This window comes from Dama dama, chromosome 23, assembly GCF_033118175.1.
Source record: "Dama dama isolate Ldn47 chromosome 23, ASM3311817v1, whole genome shotgun sequence".
Classification (NCBI taxonomy): Eukaryota; Metazoa; Chordata; class Mammalia; order Artiodactyla; family Cervidae; genus Dama; species Dama dama.
The window spans coordinates 44,368,540-44,386,916 of record NC_083703.1 but is presented as its reverse complement, the minus strand read 5'-3'; the positions used below and the strand labels follow the sequence as shown (position 1 = coordinate 44,386,916).

At 40.7% G+C, this 18,377-nt stretch overlaps 1 long non-coding RNA gene and 1 other non-coding gene across 3 annotated transcripts; both read right to left on the bottom strand.

Moving 5' to 3' along the window:
• Positions 1-1,005: 1,005 nt before the first annotated feature.
• LOC133044817 (uncharacterized) lies at positions 1,006-17,111 on the bottom strand. 2 transcript variants are annotated; one of them, XR_009690067.1, is made up of 3 exons: positions 16,575-17,111; positions 3,473-3,619; positions 1,006-2,207 (listed from the first exon to the last, which is right to left on the bottom strand). It is a non-coding gene; the product is annotated as an uncharacterized LOC133044817 (long non-coding RNA). The 2 variants fall into 2 exon arrangements; XR_009690066.1 differs by lacking the exon at positions 16,575-17,111 and adding an exon at positions 11,714-12,114.
• On the bottom strand, positions 14,266-14,338 carry TRNAG-UCC (transfer RNA glycine (anticodon UCC)). Its single transcript has one exon. It is a non-coding gene; the product is annotated as a tRNA-Gly (tRNA).
• Positions 17,112-18,377: the final 1,266 nt, after the last annotated feature.

Here is an 18,377-nt window from a genome sequence, read left to right as displayed (position 1 = left end):
CATTCCCACCAGTAGTGCAAGAGGGTTCCCTTTTTTCCACATCCTCTCAAACATTTATTGTTTGGAGATTTTTTGAGATGCCTGGATTGAATTTGTTGATATAAATAAGTGGACCATTTGAACTCTACTTACCTAGGGTTCCAAATGAAGTCCCATCCTCATTTCTGAACTCTCTTCAGGAAGCTAAAGGCTATAAAATAAAGTGGGTTCCGTGGCTACACAACATAACTTTTGCCACGGACAGAGTAAGAGGCCATTCCTAGAATGACACTATGAGTGTTACACATGTGTGTGCCTCCACTGGGCCAAGGAAACTGAGGGAACACGGACAGCTCTGCAAGAGGAGTGACTGGATTCCAAGTCATGATGGATAAAGATTTGTTAATGAACAAAGAACAAAGAAAATATCTTCTGGGGGGGAAATGCACTTTGGGTAGAATTAATCAAAGGAATAAATAAAGGAAACCTCTATTATTCACTACTTGAAAGCTCCTAAAATTGTGTCTCTTTCAGGATCTTTGAAGATGTTCTAATTAAGTTTCTAGAGAGGGCAGAATATTTGTCCCTTTTAATGTAAACAAAAAGGCAATTTCATGTCAGTGACATTTTTATGGTTCTTGTACTCACAAAATTAACTGTATTCTTCCATCACTCTTCATGGAAGGCAGGGTGAAGGAACCTTTTCTAGAAAAGTCCCCCATTTAGGTGAATTTATAGAAACCACACAAGGACCTGTCCATTACACACACCAAAGATGATATGATACACAAGAAGGCGTCTTTAAATCCTGAAGTCTCACTTTGAGTGGAGGACAGGATGGGTTCCAAATTTTATAAATGTTGTATAATCATATTGCAATGCTTGGAAGTGAGCAGGCAGCTAATTACTGGAACCACTGATAGATAAGATGGGACTAAAAGAGCATGACGTGCAAAACAAGACTGTTTTATTTTTTTTATTATTATTATTTTTTTAAGACTGTTTTAAAATGAAGTCCACATTTAGTTTAGTTCATAAGGAGCTGGTGCCATGACCGACATCCATGGCAGAGCTCTGCTGAAAGACTCAGGGGCTTCCACTGAACACCAGCCTCACTGCCCTGAACTCTCAGATCCATGACAGTCTGTGATTTAATCACAACACAGATGAGGTAGGACCTACTCAGGAAATGCAGGCTTATTGTTTCATATGCCTGTAAAACAGTGAGTATCTGTCGGGTTATGCAATTTGGATTGGCTGCACGATTGGGCCCTGTGATCCGCTTTATTTTTTCCTTCATTCTCCCACTAGCCCCCTGCCTGGGCACAGTGGGCACATTGCAGGAAGTCTATGTCAACCGAAAAAAAAAAAAAAAATACATGGCCTAAAAGTTGAGATACCTGTTTTATTTAGCAAGCAAAGCTGAGGACTTAAGCCCCAGAAGCAGCCTTTCAGATAGCTCTAAGGCAGGGGTCCTCAACATCTGGGATCTAATGCCTGATGATCTGAGATGGAGCTGATGTGATAACAGAAATTAAGTGCATGATACATGTAGGCTTTCCAGGTGGCGCTAGTGGTAAAGAATTGCCTACAGTGAAGGAGATGCGGGTTCAATCCCTGGGTCGGGAAAATCCCCTGGAGGAGGGCATGACAACCCACTCCAGGAGCCTTGCCTTAGAATCCCATGGACAGAGGAGCCTGGTGGGCTACAGTCCATGGGGTTGCAAAGAGTTGGACACAACTAAATCAACGTAGCACACTCGCACACATAATATAATGCACCTGAATCATCCTGAAACCACCCCCCCCAGCCCCCAGGCCATGGAAAAATTGTCTTCCACACAATCAGTCGCTGGGACCCAAAAGGCTGGGGACAACTACCCTAAGGAACAGCGCCAAAGAGGTAAGGGAGGAGCCAGGACACATAAGAGTTTTTGCAACAAATTTCAGGTAGTTAGAACATCAAGGGATTACTGTTAAGTAAAGAAAACCGGAAATCCCAAGATAAGGAATTTTGTGCTTTTCTGTGTACAGGAAGATGCAAGAGTCTGGGCTCACAGAAGTCACTCCTTTGATGTGCCCCTCAGCCATCTGGGGCAGGTGTCTGGAGCTTTCTCCTCCTGAGTCCCCTCAGGGTGCCCCGCTGGAGTGTGCAGTGGCTTGATGGCTGTAACATCCGTTGTTTACTGTTGTAGCAGGTGACAGTTTTCCGTTGACAGCTATAGAACCTAGATGAAGAGAAGAGAGAAATGCATCTAGGGGCCCCTTAGGATCAAGGTGGCTTCCTTGCTAGAACTGCCTTCCATGCTTCCTGAATGAATAAAAGACGCTTTTCTAACTGAACCATTTACAGATGAGTCAGTAGGTTTGAACATGTGCCTTTCTTAATTATTTGGGGGCTTTCACAAATTTTACGGGTAAGAGGGACTTCCCTGGTGGTCCAGTGGTTGGGACTTGGCCTTCCAGTGCAAGAGGTGCTGGTTCTATCCCCAGTCAGGAAGCTAAGCTCCCGCATGCCTCATAGCCAAAAACCCAAAACATTAAACAAAACAAAACAAAACAATATCATAGCAAATTCAATTAAGACTTTTAAAATGGCCCATATCAAGAAACCTTTTAAAAAAATTTTCTGGGAGAATACTTGGTTGACTTAGATATGGCCAAGGTGGTAGGATTGGTAGCAGGAGAGGGGGGAAGCAAACATTTAAATCTGATCAGCACTGATGCTTTCAAAGGGAAATAGTCCTGGCCCCAGACCTTGTCTTCCCTGACATATTAGGTCTGGGCAATCAAATGAATGAAAATGTCAGGAAGAGACATAATTGAATCCAACTAGTGACTGCACAAGCCAAACCTTATTAAATAAGGTAACAGGCAAGACGACCCTGGAAACCCATTACCCTAACTCAGTTATTACCCTTTGCTTACAGAGGGCCTTAAGCCAGGGGAGAACTGGAAACAACAGACTTGAACATGACCAACTGGAAAACACCTAACCTGTGAGAAAGTATATATTCAAATTATTCTTCTCTTTTTCCAGCTTTAAGGAGATATAATTGAGCTATAACACTGTACAAGTCTAAGGTGTACAATGTGATGACTTGATACACTTGAATGTTGTCGCAAAATGACCACCTTATCAACAAGGAACACCTCCATCACATCACATAGTTACCATTGTGTATGTGTGAGAGGAGAACATTTAAAATTTACTCTCTTAGCAACTTTCAAGTACACCACACAGTATAAGTAACTACAATCACCATGCTGTATACTGGATCCAGAACTCACCCATCTTTTAACTGGAATTTTTTTACCCTTTGACCAGTATCTCCCCATTTCTTCCACCACCCTCCACCCCTAGTTTCTGGCACCCATTTTAAAATGTAAATATACTATTGCTACCTATGCAAAGATAACATGTTCAATTATCTTTACAAATCTCTGTCAGTTGGCATGCTTTCAATGTTTCAGAATCTAGTATAATGTTTACCTGTGAAGAATCTTTCCATAAACTTTATGGCACATAAAATCAACTTAAATTTCTTTATCCTATGGAATTCAGTTCCACAGTGGGTTGACAGTGTTCTCACAGGGAAAAATAGAACTAGAGTTGCTGGCAGTTTGTTTTCTTTTTAATCTAGAAAGCAATAATACAACTCAAAGTTAACATCTTTTTTAATTAGTAAATTATATACTAACTCATACACAAGCCTGAGTCAACAGACAAGCCTTTATTTTCTGCACCATACAATTCTCTCTCACCATTACAGAAACTGCTTATTCCTGGATGTCTCAAAAGCTTCCTAAACACAGGGAATTTGGACAATTACAAAAGGTTTTTGTAATGGAGTCCCTTCTGCAAATCAATATTAAACCAGTATCTGACTTGGAAAGTGGCACAGACCGGAAAGCCATTTGTTTTAATGGAGTCTTAAGAAAACTGCATAAAAAAGAAAATGCCTTTAATATCCTCCTAATAAATCAAAACAAGAGATAGCTTGTATAATAGTAAATGTAACTTTGAGAAAAGTTATATCATTTTTTAAAGAAATAAACCTGGATATTGTTTTGAGAACCACTAATTTTGAAATTCACCTCTTTAGTATCATTTCTTCTCTGTAATCCTCTAAACCCTGAAAACTATAGTAAATGATACTTCTGAATGCTAACAAATATATGAAATTGAGTAAGCCAGTATTTTGAGAATTATTTGAGACATAAATTTTAAACTCAGATAATTAGTGAAATTAACCCAACCTGCAAATTCACATATTAATCTCCTAAAGAAAATATGTTTGATTATTGAAAATGTCCTAGCTTCAGAGAATTAAAAGGTACACAAGAGTGGTAAAGTCTTTAACAGGTAGCTTTAAAATGTGGAGCATGAAATTTACCTTGCTACATGTTAAAAACCTTACCATTCTTGTGTAGCTTTTAATTTTCTGTCAGCATTTTCCTGAAATTCAAAATAATTACAATGTCTTAAGTTCAAGATAGCATTTTAGGTTACAATTAAAAGCATTGGTTCATTTTTTATTCTGCCTCTGACTTAGCCTAGCTACAAATCTGGGCACTAAAAGGAAAAAAGTACTAAAACATCTCTCAAACTTTTCGAAGGGTTCTTTTTTCTTATTTCAAGAAATAAACTGTACTCAATGACCTGTTGGGTAAATTAAAAAACATCCAAGACATGGGAAAATGCATTTAATCACAAAGTTTTCTATCTTAATAATGATATTTAAAATCCTTTAAATATTATGCAGGTTTTTCTTTTCCTTTTAAGGTATAAAGTTTCTCTTCCTGGTTTTGGAATCAATGAACAAATACAGGGCTGTGAACTTGGTATGGACACAATCAGATCCTTTAAAACATTTTTTTCTGTTTCCTTTTTAAAGTTTCCTGTTGGTCTGACACATTGTATTCTCACATCCTTTTGAAACCATGTGAGAAAGTAATCAAGTACATCTCTCTGTCCCCAGATATGCAATGTTTATTAACTGATTGAAATACTAAGAGGTCACCATAACTTGTTATATATGGTCATTCAACCACACAGAGCAAGTGAGGCGACCAGGACACAGGAAACACCCGTAGGAAAGGACAATGCATAATGGGCAGTTTAATTTTTCACAAAACACAGAAATATAAAACAGTAGCAACAAGCTACTATAATGATGGGGGAAAAAATGAAAACTGTGACAGATTTTATTTTGGGAGGCTCCAAAATCACTGCCGACGGTGACTGCAGCCATAAAATTAAAAGACACTTGCTCCTTGGAGGGAAAGGTCTGGCCATTGCTATTTAAGACAGGCTCCCTGCAAAGAGGAAGGAGGCACAGGGCTTGTGTTTCAAAAATGCGTTTTTTTTTTTGTTTGTTTGTTTTTTGGTTTTTTTTAGCACTGAATTTGCACATTGTAGCACTACTTCCAGTAAAAGCGATGAAGAATCTTCAGACAACATTGTCTTCCAAAGACTTCCTTCCCAGGAATTTAGATGTGCAAACACAGAACACATACTTGAGGATTTAGCTCCATCTACAGGAAGCGGGAAGTAAAACAAATTCTTTGTAAACAAAGTTCTCGCGGCCCGCTCCCAAATGTTAAGATTTTTGCTTTTGATAAAGGATGTTTTTCCACTGAGAACGTTCAAGAGCACAAAAGAAAGTGAGAAGAGGAGCTACGTGCGTTACAGGGGCATTGGATGCACTTTCAGTTCAGTTCAGTAGCTCAGTCGTGTCCGACTCCTCGCGACCCCAGGGACTGAATCACGCCAGGCCTCTCTGTCCATCACCAACTCCTGGAGCTTACTCAAACTCATGTCCATCGAGTCGGTGACGCCTGAGTGGACTTTAATTTTGTTTTGTCTTTCCTTAGTACATTAAAAAAAGAAAAGTAGGTTCATCCTTGGTTTTAAAAGAAGTAAAATGAAAAGGACGATTACAGCAGCAGCGATGTTGATGGTGGGGTCTATGCATTTGTGGGGCTGAGGGTATATGGGAAATCTCTATCTTCTTCTCAATTTAGTTGCAAAACTGAAACTACTCTTAAATATATTATCTTTTAAAACAAAAAGAACCTCAGGTAGAGTCCATTTGAAGCAAGAAGTATCCATCCTTACACCAGGCTTAGGAAAATATGGTTCTTTTTGATGTTCTCTGTCTTCAATTATGGAAGGACGTATTGACCATATGGATCAAATTCTGTATCATCAGGTGGCAAGTAAATTACCATTTAGTCAAACATTAACGTGTTTTTCAGGACTACAAATAGTTTATCTTCAGTTGGCTTTGACATTAGTAGGGAGTCTCTGGGCAGTTTAATTTTTAGTACCAAAGAAAGTTTTAAAATAACAGCAAATAAAAATAAACTAAAATAAAATAACAGCAAATACTCATTAACCACTTATTTAGTCACTTTGGGAGTGACTTGTGTGTAGTAATGCCTTTACTCACATGAGACCTAAACAAGGGAGGTATTTTAATCTCAATTTTGCATATTTAAATACTGAGGAATATAGTGGCTGTTATATCCCCAAAGTCACAGAGCCTCTACGACATAGAGACAGGATGGATCTCAACCTAGGAAATTTATTCCAGAATTGATGACCGCAAACCCTACAGTATATTTTGCCCCTCAGCAAAGGCCATCTAGTATTTCAGTGTTTCAACTAAACCAAACATTATTTGATATAAAATGATAGTCACACATCTATTTTTTATAGATTTGTATTTATACCCTGATTGATTTAGGATCACCCAAATATCATCAACGCTAAGAAAGAGCTGCCAACTGTTCCATTTAGAAATTCAATAATTGTGGAACTGGATTCATGACTCTTCAAGTAAGCTTCGTCATCAAGTACCAAATGCAATTTCATCAGGAAGTATTATGGAAAAATATAAGGCATTAATTTATGTAAATCAAAACCTGAGCTTGAAAACTATCATATTTATTTTTAGAAACACAGGCAACTTTGAAAGCATTGTACACTTCCCATCTATAAAGTCCATAGTTGAATGAGGTTTTATCTAAAAATCTATAAAGACACTGTAATACTGAAATGTAGAAAAATGGGTCTGAGAACAATTTTCAGCCTGCTTTTAGTTGTGTCAGATGCACAGGCAGTAATGTGGTTGTTATAATTACTGGAGCACTGCTTGGCCATCTCGCATGCACGGATTCAAAGTTGGGATGCCAGTGCCAGGAAACAGAGAAGCCCAAGGAGTACTGCACCTCATGCTTGCTAGCACCTAATGTTCCCACCAAGGCCCGCAGGACAGGATTGAGACGGTGTGCAGGGAAGATGTGGCATTGGGAGAGCGCAATGTCTGATGGAAACTTCAGTTAAAATATGCCTCTTTGGAGATGCTGTATACCAAGGAGGCCAGCCCAGCATTCTGTGAAGACCTAGAGGGGTGGGATGGAGAGGAGGGAGGCCCGAGAGAGAGGATATATATATATATATATATATATATATATATATTTACGGCTGATTCACATCACTGTAAAGCAGAAACCAGCACAACTTTGTAAAGAAGTTATCCTCTAATTTAAAATCAATAAAAATATTTTTAAAAAACATTTTAAAAATGCCTCTCTGAGCTGGACTTAAATTACCCGGATCCTAGCTTCTGTGGTCCTTTTGTTGTAGCCACGCTTTCCAGGAAACGAACTCACTCAGAAGGACAATGCAGATAGTGGAGTGCAGTTTATTACACGGACAGGCCCTAGGCAGAGTTTCCTCTTACCCAAGGACACTGACCAGCTTTTTGTGAAATCCTTATAAACCCTAAGTGTACGTGCCCAAACCCACCTCCCCAAATTCCCTGAAACTAATCTAAACAAAGGAAAAAGAACGATACAATCAAAGTTAACCCTCGATTCATATGCCTTAAGCCTAGGTAGTTAGTGCACAGTTATCAATAGGCCTGTGGTCATACCCCAATAAGCATAATAGCATGTATGATTCTATTTGGTTCCACAGATAATTAGGGTATTCTTTTAGGGGATGGAGCCCTGGGGCTCTTCCTTCCAGGCCGGTTTTCCAGTAGGTAGGTCGTTTCCATAGATACTGGGCATATAGCTCAAAGTCCACAGTCCAGCCCAAGATGGAGTCCTGCTTTCAAGACAGAGCCTGTTTTGTTTCCTCCTTCACTTCCTCCTTCCCGCCCATCCTTATTTTTTTCTTTTTTCCTCTTTGCATTTTAATTCAGAACGTTTCAGCTGACATACCTTCAAGCTCAGTGATTCTTTCCCTGTCTGTGTCTAATCTAATCACGAGCCCATCAGATAGTTCCACCTCTCTGCTTGCATCATTCATTCCTTCTTGTGTGCTGTCTACCTTTTCCATTAGAGCTTAATCATAGTGATTTCAAAGCATTCCAGAATCTGTCCCATAGCTAAGTATATCTCTGATGCTCATTTTGTCTTTCCAGACTGTAATTTTCCTTCCTTTTAGCACACAGTGTTTGTTTTTTTTTTAATTGAAAGCCAGACATGATGTGCTGTGTAATAGGAATCAAGCTAAAGAGATCTTCCCCACGGGGTGCGGGTCATTTGTTGTAGTGAAGAAGGAATTCATAGGGCCTGGACTCCACCTTAGGCCTTGTTCATGCTGATCATGCTCGACCACCTCTCCAATGGACTCTGAACTCTGTGTTTAGTGTCTATGGAAACGACAACAGAAGGATAAGACCCCCTCTGGACAGGGGAACCTTGAAGATCATTGAAAGGTCGGGGCATGCCCCGGAAAAGTGCCGCAAGGCAAATTCCAGAGGCTGGCTAAACTTCCGGGGACCGACCCCCTGCAGCCTGGTCCAATCAGGTACCAACCCGGAGCCCTCGGACACTGACCGCGCTGTAGCCCGCGCTTTCTTCCTTATATGAAAAGACCTGGCTCGGACGCTGGCCCTGGCTATAATACCCCTCCCCACCCCTCATACCTCGCAGACTCCCTTTGTTTCCTCACTCACCCGCCCCCGGGAGTTCTGCCTGGGAGCGACCGCTCAATAAAGGCCTTTACCACCGGTCCTTAGAGGCGGCTTTTTTCCTCCCGCGGCGTTTTTCTAACAATCATATCCAGGTTACTCCTCGCCTAAAAGAATACATACACTAATCACCCCTTCCTCCAGGCAGGCCATAAATTTTTCTGTACCTGTCGGAGTGTAACCTCATGCTTATTGATTATTGGCTAATTGTTTAACTGTTTGAGCACCTGGCACATGAGTGATTGGGGTTATTGGGATTGTATTTACCCTTCCTTAGTTTATGTAAGTCTCAGGGAATTTGGGGTGGTGGGTTCAGACACGTACACATGGGGTATAAAAGATTTTCACAAATGCCGGTTGGGGTCCTTGGCTAAGAGGAGACTCTGCCTTGGGCCCGCCGATTTAATAAGCTGCACTCCACTATCTGCATTGTCCTTCTGAGTGAGTTTGTTTCCCGGAACGCGTGGCTACAACAGCAGCTGTACATGCCGGGGACTTCAAAGTCCTCTACTTCTGTCGGTTTCGTTTCCCCTGCTGTCTTTGTGGCTCCCCTAGAATTCTTCCTTAGATAGAGTCTGAGCTCCCTACAATCTACTGCTACCATTTGGGAACCCCCTTATGGGAGTGTGGGGGCAGGGATGTGCTCTGTTACATTCTGGTTAAACCCTAGTCTCTTGCTGGGCTTGTGTCCATGGGCTGTGACCTTTACACGTGCTGCTCAGCTTCTGGAAGTCTAGAGGGGGCTGGAGTCAGGGCAGCTGGCTTCCCCCAAGGGGGAAAAGGCCCTGGAACAATCTGCTCCCCACAGAACAGGATTCTGTTTTTGAGAACACTTGAGTGTCTTTCTCAAACATCCTTCCCCCCACCAGAGCCACAAGGGGTTCTTCCTTGGCTCTTCACAGAGCTCCTGGAGGAAAAGCCCTTTTCCGTGGTCTCTGTCAACTTCTCATTCTCAAGCTAGTCCACCCTCTGCTTCCAGAAATTCAACAAAAATAAAATTTAAGTACTGCTACCAGTTTACGGTTCCAGAGAATTCTATTCCAGATAAGCAGGTCTGGGCTCTCGTTCTTCAAGTTCACCTTTTTCTCCAGAGTTTGGAGTGGTACCTACACCTGAGACTTCATCATTTTTTTTTTTTTTTTTTCAGTTAGTTCATTTTTTTTCCTGATCTGGGAATGCTAATGACAACTTTCAAGCTCTTCACATATCAGAGTTGAAGCTATATGTCTCTGCTTGTTTCCCAGTGTCTTTCTACCAACGTCTCCCCATCTTGACAACTGCATCTCCAGATTTGGACAGCTAGCGGGAATCTGCCCCTGTAATTGGTCTCTGATTTCTTCATGTCTGTCAACTACAAATTGGCACTTGCCAAGAGCATCTGTCACTGAGTGAATAACAACAAGGGCGTTTTTTATCCATCTCTGGAGATTGAACCCTGTGTTGCTGCAGCTGCCAACTTTCAACACCCCCAGAAGGGATTTCAGGGTGGAGAGTGAGGTACTTTGTGCTCGAGGGAAACTGGTGGAACAGGTCTTCAGTTAGATATTTTGAGGGACTGCTTTCATGATCCCAATCTTTGTATCTATTCATATCTAGAAAATCACTAAATCCCTTAATGGTGACATCAGCTCCTTGTGACTAGCAGAAAACCTCTTGTAAAGTAAGGGCTTGCTTGCATTGAGCTCCCTCTTCACCAAAATCTTACATATCGATGTCCCTCCACTGCTTCTTCGGATCAGTCTCTCTGAGCTACCTGAGGTACTGTCTCCCAGACTGTAGTCCTCATTTTGCCCCAAATAAAACGTCTCACAACTTTCAAGTTGTGCATTTTTTTTTCAGTTGATATGTGAAATCACAGCCCTGAGAGAATACTGCTGTTGAGGAAAGCTAAGAGGTAGAAAGACTCATATCATTGATATTTTTATCATTTAACTAAATAGTTAATAAATAATTTTATGTGATTAAAAAGATCATTATCCAGCAGCTCTGGTAAAATTTCCAAAACATTTATTTTGTAGGCAAGTTAAAAGCATTCAAGGGTATATATACATTGAAACCACCAGACAAAGAGATCTGGAAGATGTTCTTTAAAACTCACCATTTGAAAAGGGGAAAAAAAAACAAACAAAGAAAAACACTCTGTATTCCGACACTGCCCTCCAATAAAAGAGATTAGTCATGTATATATGCATGTGCATTTCAGAAACCCTTATTAAGATTTTAATTTGCTATCAAGGACAACTTGTCATATGAAGAGGAGACTATTTTATGATTCATTTGCCAAGTGTGACTGTGACAGCCAAGATTAATTTAATTGGGGCTTTTATACATTAGTATTCAAAAGGAACCTAAAGCAGAGAGAAGTGCCTGGTTTTTATTTTAATAATGAAGGAAATGTGTGCTGTTCTCTGTTTTGATGATTACAATGAGCTGGTGGAGTAAATAGTTTTGTAGTTAAACACAAATTTGTGTGTGTGGATTGTGTTTAGGAATGAAAGCTACTTCAAGCTGTATTTCAACCCTTTTAGACAAGTGCTCAAATGACACGGGGTCATAAAAAGCAGGGGCTGTAACATTTACTCTGGAAAATAAATGTTTACTTCGAGCAGCAATTGACATTTCTAGCTCATTATGTGAATGTCAAGCACAGTTTCAAGTCCCTCTCCCAGCACCAGTGAGGGTACCTTGGCTTCGGGCCTTGGGCCAATGTCAGACTGGTTCACCTTGACTTTAAAGTGGCTTACCTTTACTTCCAAGAATTCACATTCATGTCAGGAACGTGATCTCCACATTCATAACGAGCGAGGCGTGTTCAGAGAGGAAATAAACCCGCAGGAACCATGGAAACAGGAAGAGCTGCACATGTGGGGCCCCGTTGCACAGCACCCCATCAAGACGGGTGTGCTATGAGGTTTAACCCACCCGGCTGAAACCAGGAGGCCTCTGGGACCACAAGGTGCTGCTCAAAGCCTCCATCCTCAACCTGACCTCTGACCCACACTGCGGCACTATGGTTACTGTTGCTAGTGGTGACGCAGCCACAGAGACCTCAGCTAACACAGGAGCCCCGTCCTTTCCATATCCTCCTTCCTCTTCTCGTGTTCCTTTTTTTTTTTTTTTGCCAAATACACATAATCCACAGCCATTGTAAACAAAATCCTTGAATCCTCTGCCTTTGTTTCCATTTTACTAATGGGAAGTTTTCCTATTCTCTTGTCTTAATTGCAGCAACAATAGCACCAGAAAAATCTTCTTTCTGATGTTTCTACCTATTGTTTCTTTCTCGCAGTGTAAGTCTACCGAGAAAATTACACACACTTCATAATCTTTTTTTACTTGTTCAGTCACTGAGTCATATATGACTCTCTGTGACCCCATGAATGGCAGCACACCAGGCCCCCCGTCCTTCATTATCTTCTGGAGTTTGCTCAAACTTATGTCTATTGAGCCAGTGATGCTATCTAACCATCTCATCCTCTGTCGCCCCTTTCTCCTCTTGCCCTCAGTCTTTCCCAGCATCAGGGTCTTTTCCAGTGAGTCAGCTCTTCACATCAGGTGGCCAAAGTATTGGAGCTTCAGCTTCGGCATCAGTCCTTTCAATAAATATTTTAGGGTTGGTTTCCTTTAGGATTAACTGGTTTGTTTTCCTTGCTGTCCAAGGAACTCTCAAGAGTCTTCTCCAATACAATTTGAAAGCATCAATTCTTTGGCGCTCAGCCTTCTTTATGGTCCAACTCTCACATCCATACATGATTACTGCAAAAACCATAGCTTTAACTATATTAGTAACTTTAATGATTACTACTGAGAGTTTATCATATGCCAAGAATTCCACAAGCTTCCTGAATTTTTAATTATAGACAGCCCCAGTTACTCTCGGTTAACATCTGTGCCATGCATTTAGCATTTTCATAACATTTCAGTATTATTATTGGATGTAAGTACATACAGTCTGACTTCTTAACTACATGTAAGCCTCTTATAGTTAACTATTATGTCTTACTATCTATAACAAAGGTCTATATGGTCAAAGCTATGGTTTTCCCAATAGTCATGTATGGATGCGAGAGTTGGACCATAAAGAAGGCTGAGCACTGAAGAATTGATGCTTTTGAACTGCAGTGTTGGAGAAGATTCTTGAGAGTCCCTTGGACTGCAAGGAGATCAAACCAGGAAATTCTAAAGGAAATCAACCCTGAATTTTCAATGGAAGGACTGATGCTGAAGCTGAAGCTCCAATTCTTTGGCCACCTGATGTGAAGAGGCAACACACTGGAAAAGACCGTGATGCTGAGAAAGATTGAGGGCAGGAGAAAGAGGTGACAGGATGAGATAGTTGGATGGCATCATCAACTCAATGGACATGAGTTTGAGCAAGCTCTGGGAGATAGTGTAAGACAGGGAAGCCTGGCTTGCTGCAGTCCGTGGGGTTGCAAAGAATCAGAAATGACTTAATGACTGAACAATAACAACAACGTTGTGTATGATTATACTAACAAAAGTGACAGAAGAATAAGTTTTAAACTCAAAGAAACAGATCCAGCATGGAGTCAAAATAGACTCTCCTCTGTTCCAATATTATTACCTTGCTTGAAATATTTGTTTTAAATGAAAAGACATGATGTGTGTAGCGTGGTGGAAGACTGGAGGAGTGGGGAAGGGTCCTTTCCTGTGTAAACTCTCTGGACAAGAAATATCCAGTATGCAGCCCTTAATTAAAACAGCATTTTATAATGTTAAAAATAGCTAACTCTTAGAGTTCAGGCTGTAGGTCTAAAAGGAAGGACTATATATTTTTTTAAGTTACGAGAAATATCAAGGTTTTCTCCATTATTACTGATAATTGGATTGTGTATTAAAATTGAGGAATGAGTTTCATAAAAGTGTTTTTTTGTCAATAGTTTATTATTACATTATAATATTCTAATAGAATAAACTATTCTAAAGTTTATATAAACTTCATAAAGTTTATTTATACTAAAGACCCATTTTACTATAAGTTCACACTTTAGATTTTTTGCATATTGTATATCACATATTTCTTAACTTTTAGGTATTCAAACTAATACCTAAACTTTTAGGTATACATGAACATATATAATCTATCCCTGAACTACAGGTTGAAGAGAAAAATCCTACACCTCACATTTTATTCTTTTTTGGTGTTTCTTTTTCTTTTCTTTTTTTGTTGGGGGGTGGGTTTCTTTTAAAGCTAAATTTCTGCACTAATTTTATCTTATCTGAATTACAATACCCATTTTCGGGGGGCCACACCACACAACATATGGAATCTTAGTTCCCCAACCAGGGTTTGAACCCATGCCCTCTGCAATGGAAGTGCAGAGTCTTAACCACTGGACTACCAGGGAAGTCTCTATAATAAAGTGTTTTTTAAGATGTTTCCCTAAGATGTTATGGAAAATTCGGATAAACTTTGGGGCCAACCCAATAATTTCACTGTAAAAAACCCTGTTTTATGCAGCTTTGTCATCCTAACACGCACAGCATTGTGTTTTTGCTAGTAGATGACAACCGATAAAGCTCTTATTTGATTCCCTGCGGTCTTAGTGATAAAATGGCAAAATGAAATGTACAGACATGATGTTCTCTTAAGATTTCAGAAGATACGGCTTTAGGTGAAGAGAAGAATAAAAGAGAATCTAATAGAGGAAATGCAGAGCCTTCATTAAATTCTGAAGAAAAGTGATAATGTAATTAAGCCAACAGGGAAGAGAAAACTCAAGATAAGGGAATAATTCGAACCTAAGCTAGACTCCAAAATGTCCACAAAAAGTGTGAGAGAGAGTGAGAAAACCAGGTTGGCTGGACTGCAGAGGTGGGCTGGTCAGCTTTTGGAGACAAAAATTGAGACCCCGTGACTTTTTTTTTCTCAGTAAGGGGAAACTAACAGAAGTTCTTGCATGTCCCCGGGGGTGAGGTAACAAGTGAAAAGGCAGGTCAGATCTGGTGGGGTAATACTGTCGTGTCATCTACAGACGAGTGCCCAGATTCTGGAGTCAGATATTTCAAACCCACCCCAGCTCCATCATTCATGGGCTCTGTGACTTTGGGTAATTAGCCTGGCCTCTCTGTGCCTCAAGTTGTCAGCTTGAGGGAGGTTATAATCCTATCTCAGTTGGTCTCGTAAATTATGGATATGTTAAAGGTTATATGGAGAGAGGGGGAGGTTGGAGAGGAAGGGCTGTGAAGGTTTGGGAAAAGGGGAACTGAAACCAAGCAAGACTCCATGGACCATCCCGGAACAGGCCTTCCCCATATCCTCTGCTTTAGCTCCTCTCTGAAAAGTACCTAATGAATAGATAACGGTATCTGATGCACATTTCCTGAGCTGTTTTACAGATGTGAATACCTTCCACCAAATGAAAAATGTTAACTGCTTGCTGACAAAGGTCTGTCTAGTCAAAGCTATGGTTTTTGCTGTAGTCATGTACAGATGTGAGAGTTGGACCGTAAAGAAAGTTGAGCACTGAAGAACTGATGCTTTCAAATCGTGGTGCTGGAGAAGACGCTTCAGAGTTCCTTGGATTGCAAGGAGATCAAACTAGTCAATCCTAAAGGAAATCAACCCTGAATTTTCAATGGAAGGACTGATGCTGAAGCTGATGTTCCAATACTTTGGCCACCTGATGTGAAGAGCTGACTCACTGGAAAAGACCCTGAAGCTGGGAAAGATTGAGGGCAGGAGGAGAAGGGGGTGACAGAGGATGAGATGATTGGATGGCATCACTGACTCAATGGACATGAGTTTGAGCAAGCTCTGGGAGAAAGTGATGGACAGGGAAACCGGCAGTCCATGGGGTCGCAAAGAGTTGGACACGACTGAGCGACTGAACAACTGCTTGATGACCATGAGCACACAGCCCCAGGCCTCCTGGAGCCTAAGGACTGACAATATTAACCCTGGTGACACCACCCTGCTCTCTCACCATCAGTCAATCAGAGAACTGTGCACAGAGCTGATCTCAAACCCTGAGGCACCCTCTCCCTCATTGGGCTTTTAAAAGTGCTTTGTGGAAACCCTTCAGGGAGCACAGGGCTTTTTAGGGCAGGAGCCACTCATCTCCTCGCAAGGCCCTGCAGTAACCCCTTTTTTGTTCCAGACTGTGATGTTTCCATGTATTTGGCCTCACTGTGCCTTGGGGACACGGATTTGTGCTAATAGCACCAGGAAAAGATGGATGGAATAAAAGTTATTAGCAGCTACGGAGAGTTTGTCCCCACCTGATCCTGTGGGGAAGTACCCACAGCTCAGGGAATTTCTCTGCGTCCATCTACAAATAGCTAGTCTAAAACAGCATCCTTTAATTGCGAGTAAGAGTACATTAACTGAATTGTTACCAAAGCGATAAACCAAAGCCTCTTTGGTGCATCACCAGAATGATGGCATCACTTGGTTAAGGGCTCATTTTCAAACCACATTCCTGAAGTGGTGCCTGACCTGTAATTAACAGTGATACTGAAAACCTTCCTGCAGCTTCTCAAAAGTGTCCTATGTGGAACGAAAATATCTCCTGACATATCAATAAACAAAAAATGTCACAGCCAACAGGGATTTCTGGCCTTCAAATGTGAATGAGGGCTCACCAAAGTGGGATCCAGCAGATGCCTCCATCCCGCACAGTGACTGCTGAGAAGCTGGGGAATGCACGAATCAGCCATCTGCCACAGCTGCCACTTCTTAAGGTGAACAAGGAAACAGAATTTGGCCCCAGACAGCCGAAGTGCAATGAAAGGAATGGATTCAGTGAGTCCAAAGGCTGGCATTTTCCCATACCTAGAACACTAAGTTCCTTAACTTGATATCTGATCTTTGATGTTCAGAATGACTGCTCCCTTTGTTGCAAACTTGTATACAGCCTGACTCCCCCTCCTGCCTCCTTGAAGCAGTTTTCTCAGAGCTACTGAGATGCTGTCTCCCCGGCTTGGGGTCCTAAATATTCCCACCAAATAAAATAACTCTCTACTTTGAGGTTGTGACTAATATTTCGTTGACACCTAATACAACTTGGAAGGTTCATCCGAAAGGAAAAAAAAAAAGACAGCATAATTGATAATCACAGCAAACAGATCACAGTTCTTTTTGGCCTGAGAATCTGCAACAGTTTTAAGGCTGTGTCTCACTTAGCATAATGCTCTTGACCGTCACTCATGTTGTTATTCTTTTTTCATCATCATAGACTTTTTACTGAGATGTACAGATAAATACAAATTTAAAAGGATCGACTGTCATTTGACCTCAAAAGAATAGAGACATAATTACCAATAGTCGGTTTGTCTGTGGAGGATCTGCTTACTTCATGGTTCTAAAAGCCTTGGTCATCGTCAGCACAAATCTTCAACACACCAGAAATGCAGGGCTTCCTTTAAAAAGCATTATTTTGCCCGAGGAAAGCCATTTAATGTCACATCTAGTTTCCATGTTTGTTTGGCTGAGCCTCTGACGTGACTATGACTTGTTTGCCTCCCTTCTTACATCATTTGGACTGAAGGAGAAAAGTCTTTCAACAGAGATAACCCCAAAACATGTGATTGAAATTGTGATGCTTTGCAGAGTCAGAAAGATTTTTCCTGCTTAGAAAATGTTTCCTCTGTAACACAGATGTGCTTTTTAAAGCCTTGGAATTTCCTCCTTTGAAAATATGTTGAGTCAACTGAATTTTCAAAGAAAATAATTATACCCTGAATTTGGCTCTGCTGAAAGAGCACACAAAAACTGCAATCATGCTTTTTATAAGTGTTTTAAGTTTTCCTGGAGTTTATCATGTGAGGATATCATGAGCTGAAGAACTGTGGTCCCGGAATTAACGCAGACTCGATCTTCAAAAGAATGAGACAGTGCACAGAGGTGAAAAGATGTGCCAACATGCTTATTATCATTAGTCTTTAGGATCTGAAAGGTACTATTCAAAATCTGTATTGATCACTATTTGTAATGTTTGTTGTTAAAAAAAAATTCCTAGTCAAATGAAGATTGAGAATGGGTAGTGTATGACGATGGTAAGAACGTTCCTTTATGTGTTTCAAGTTTTGGGGGGATTACAACTACAGACACTGTTAACGTATCTTTCCATGGCTGGCTGCACCACTTGTGCTCCCAGCAGCAATGGATGAGTTTCGTTTGCTCAGTATTTCTGTCAACACTTACACAGCCAGCCTTTTCTGTTGTTGTTGTTCAAATGTAGTGGATCTCACTGTGGTTTAAGTTGAATTTCTCTAATGATTAAAGATGGTGAGCATCTTTTCACGTGCTTATTTGCTATTCATATATCTAATTTGGTGAAGTGTATGTTCGAACCTTTTTGCCTGGTTTTTTATTGCTTGTGTTTTTTCAGCACTGAATACTGAATGCTCACAGCTTATCAAATATATGCTTTGATAAGAAACACA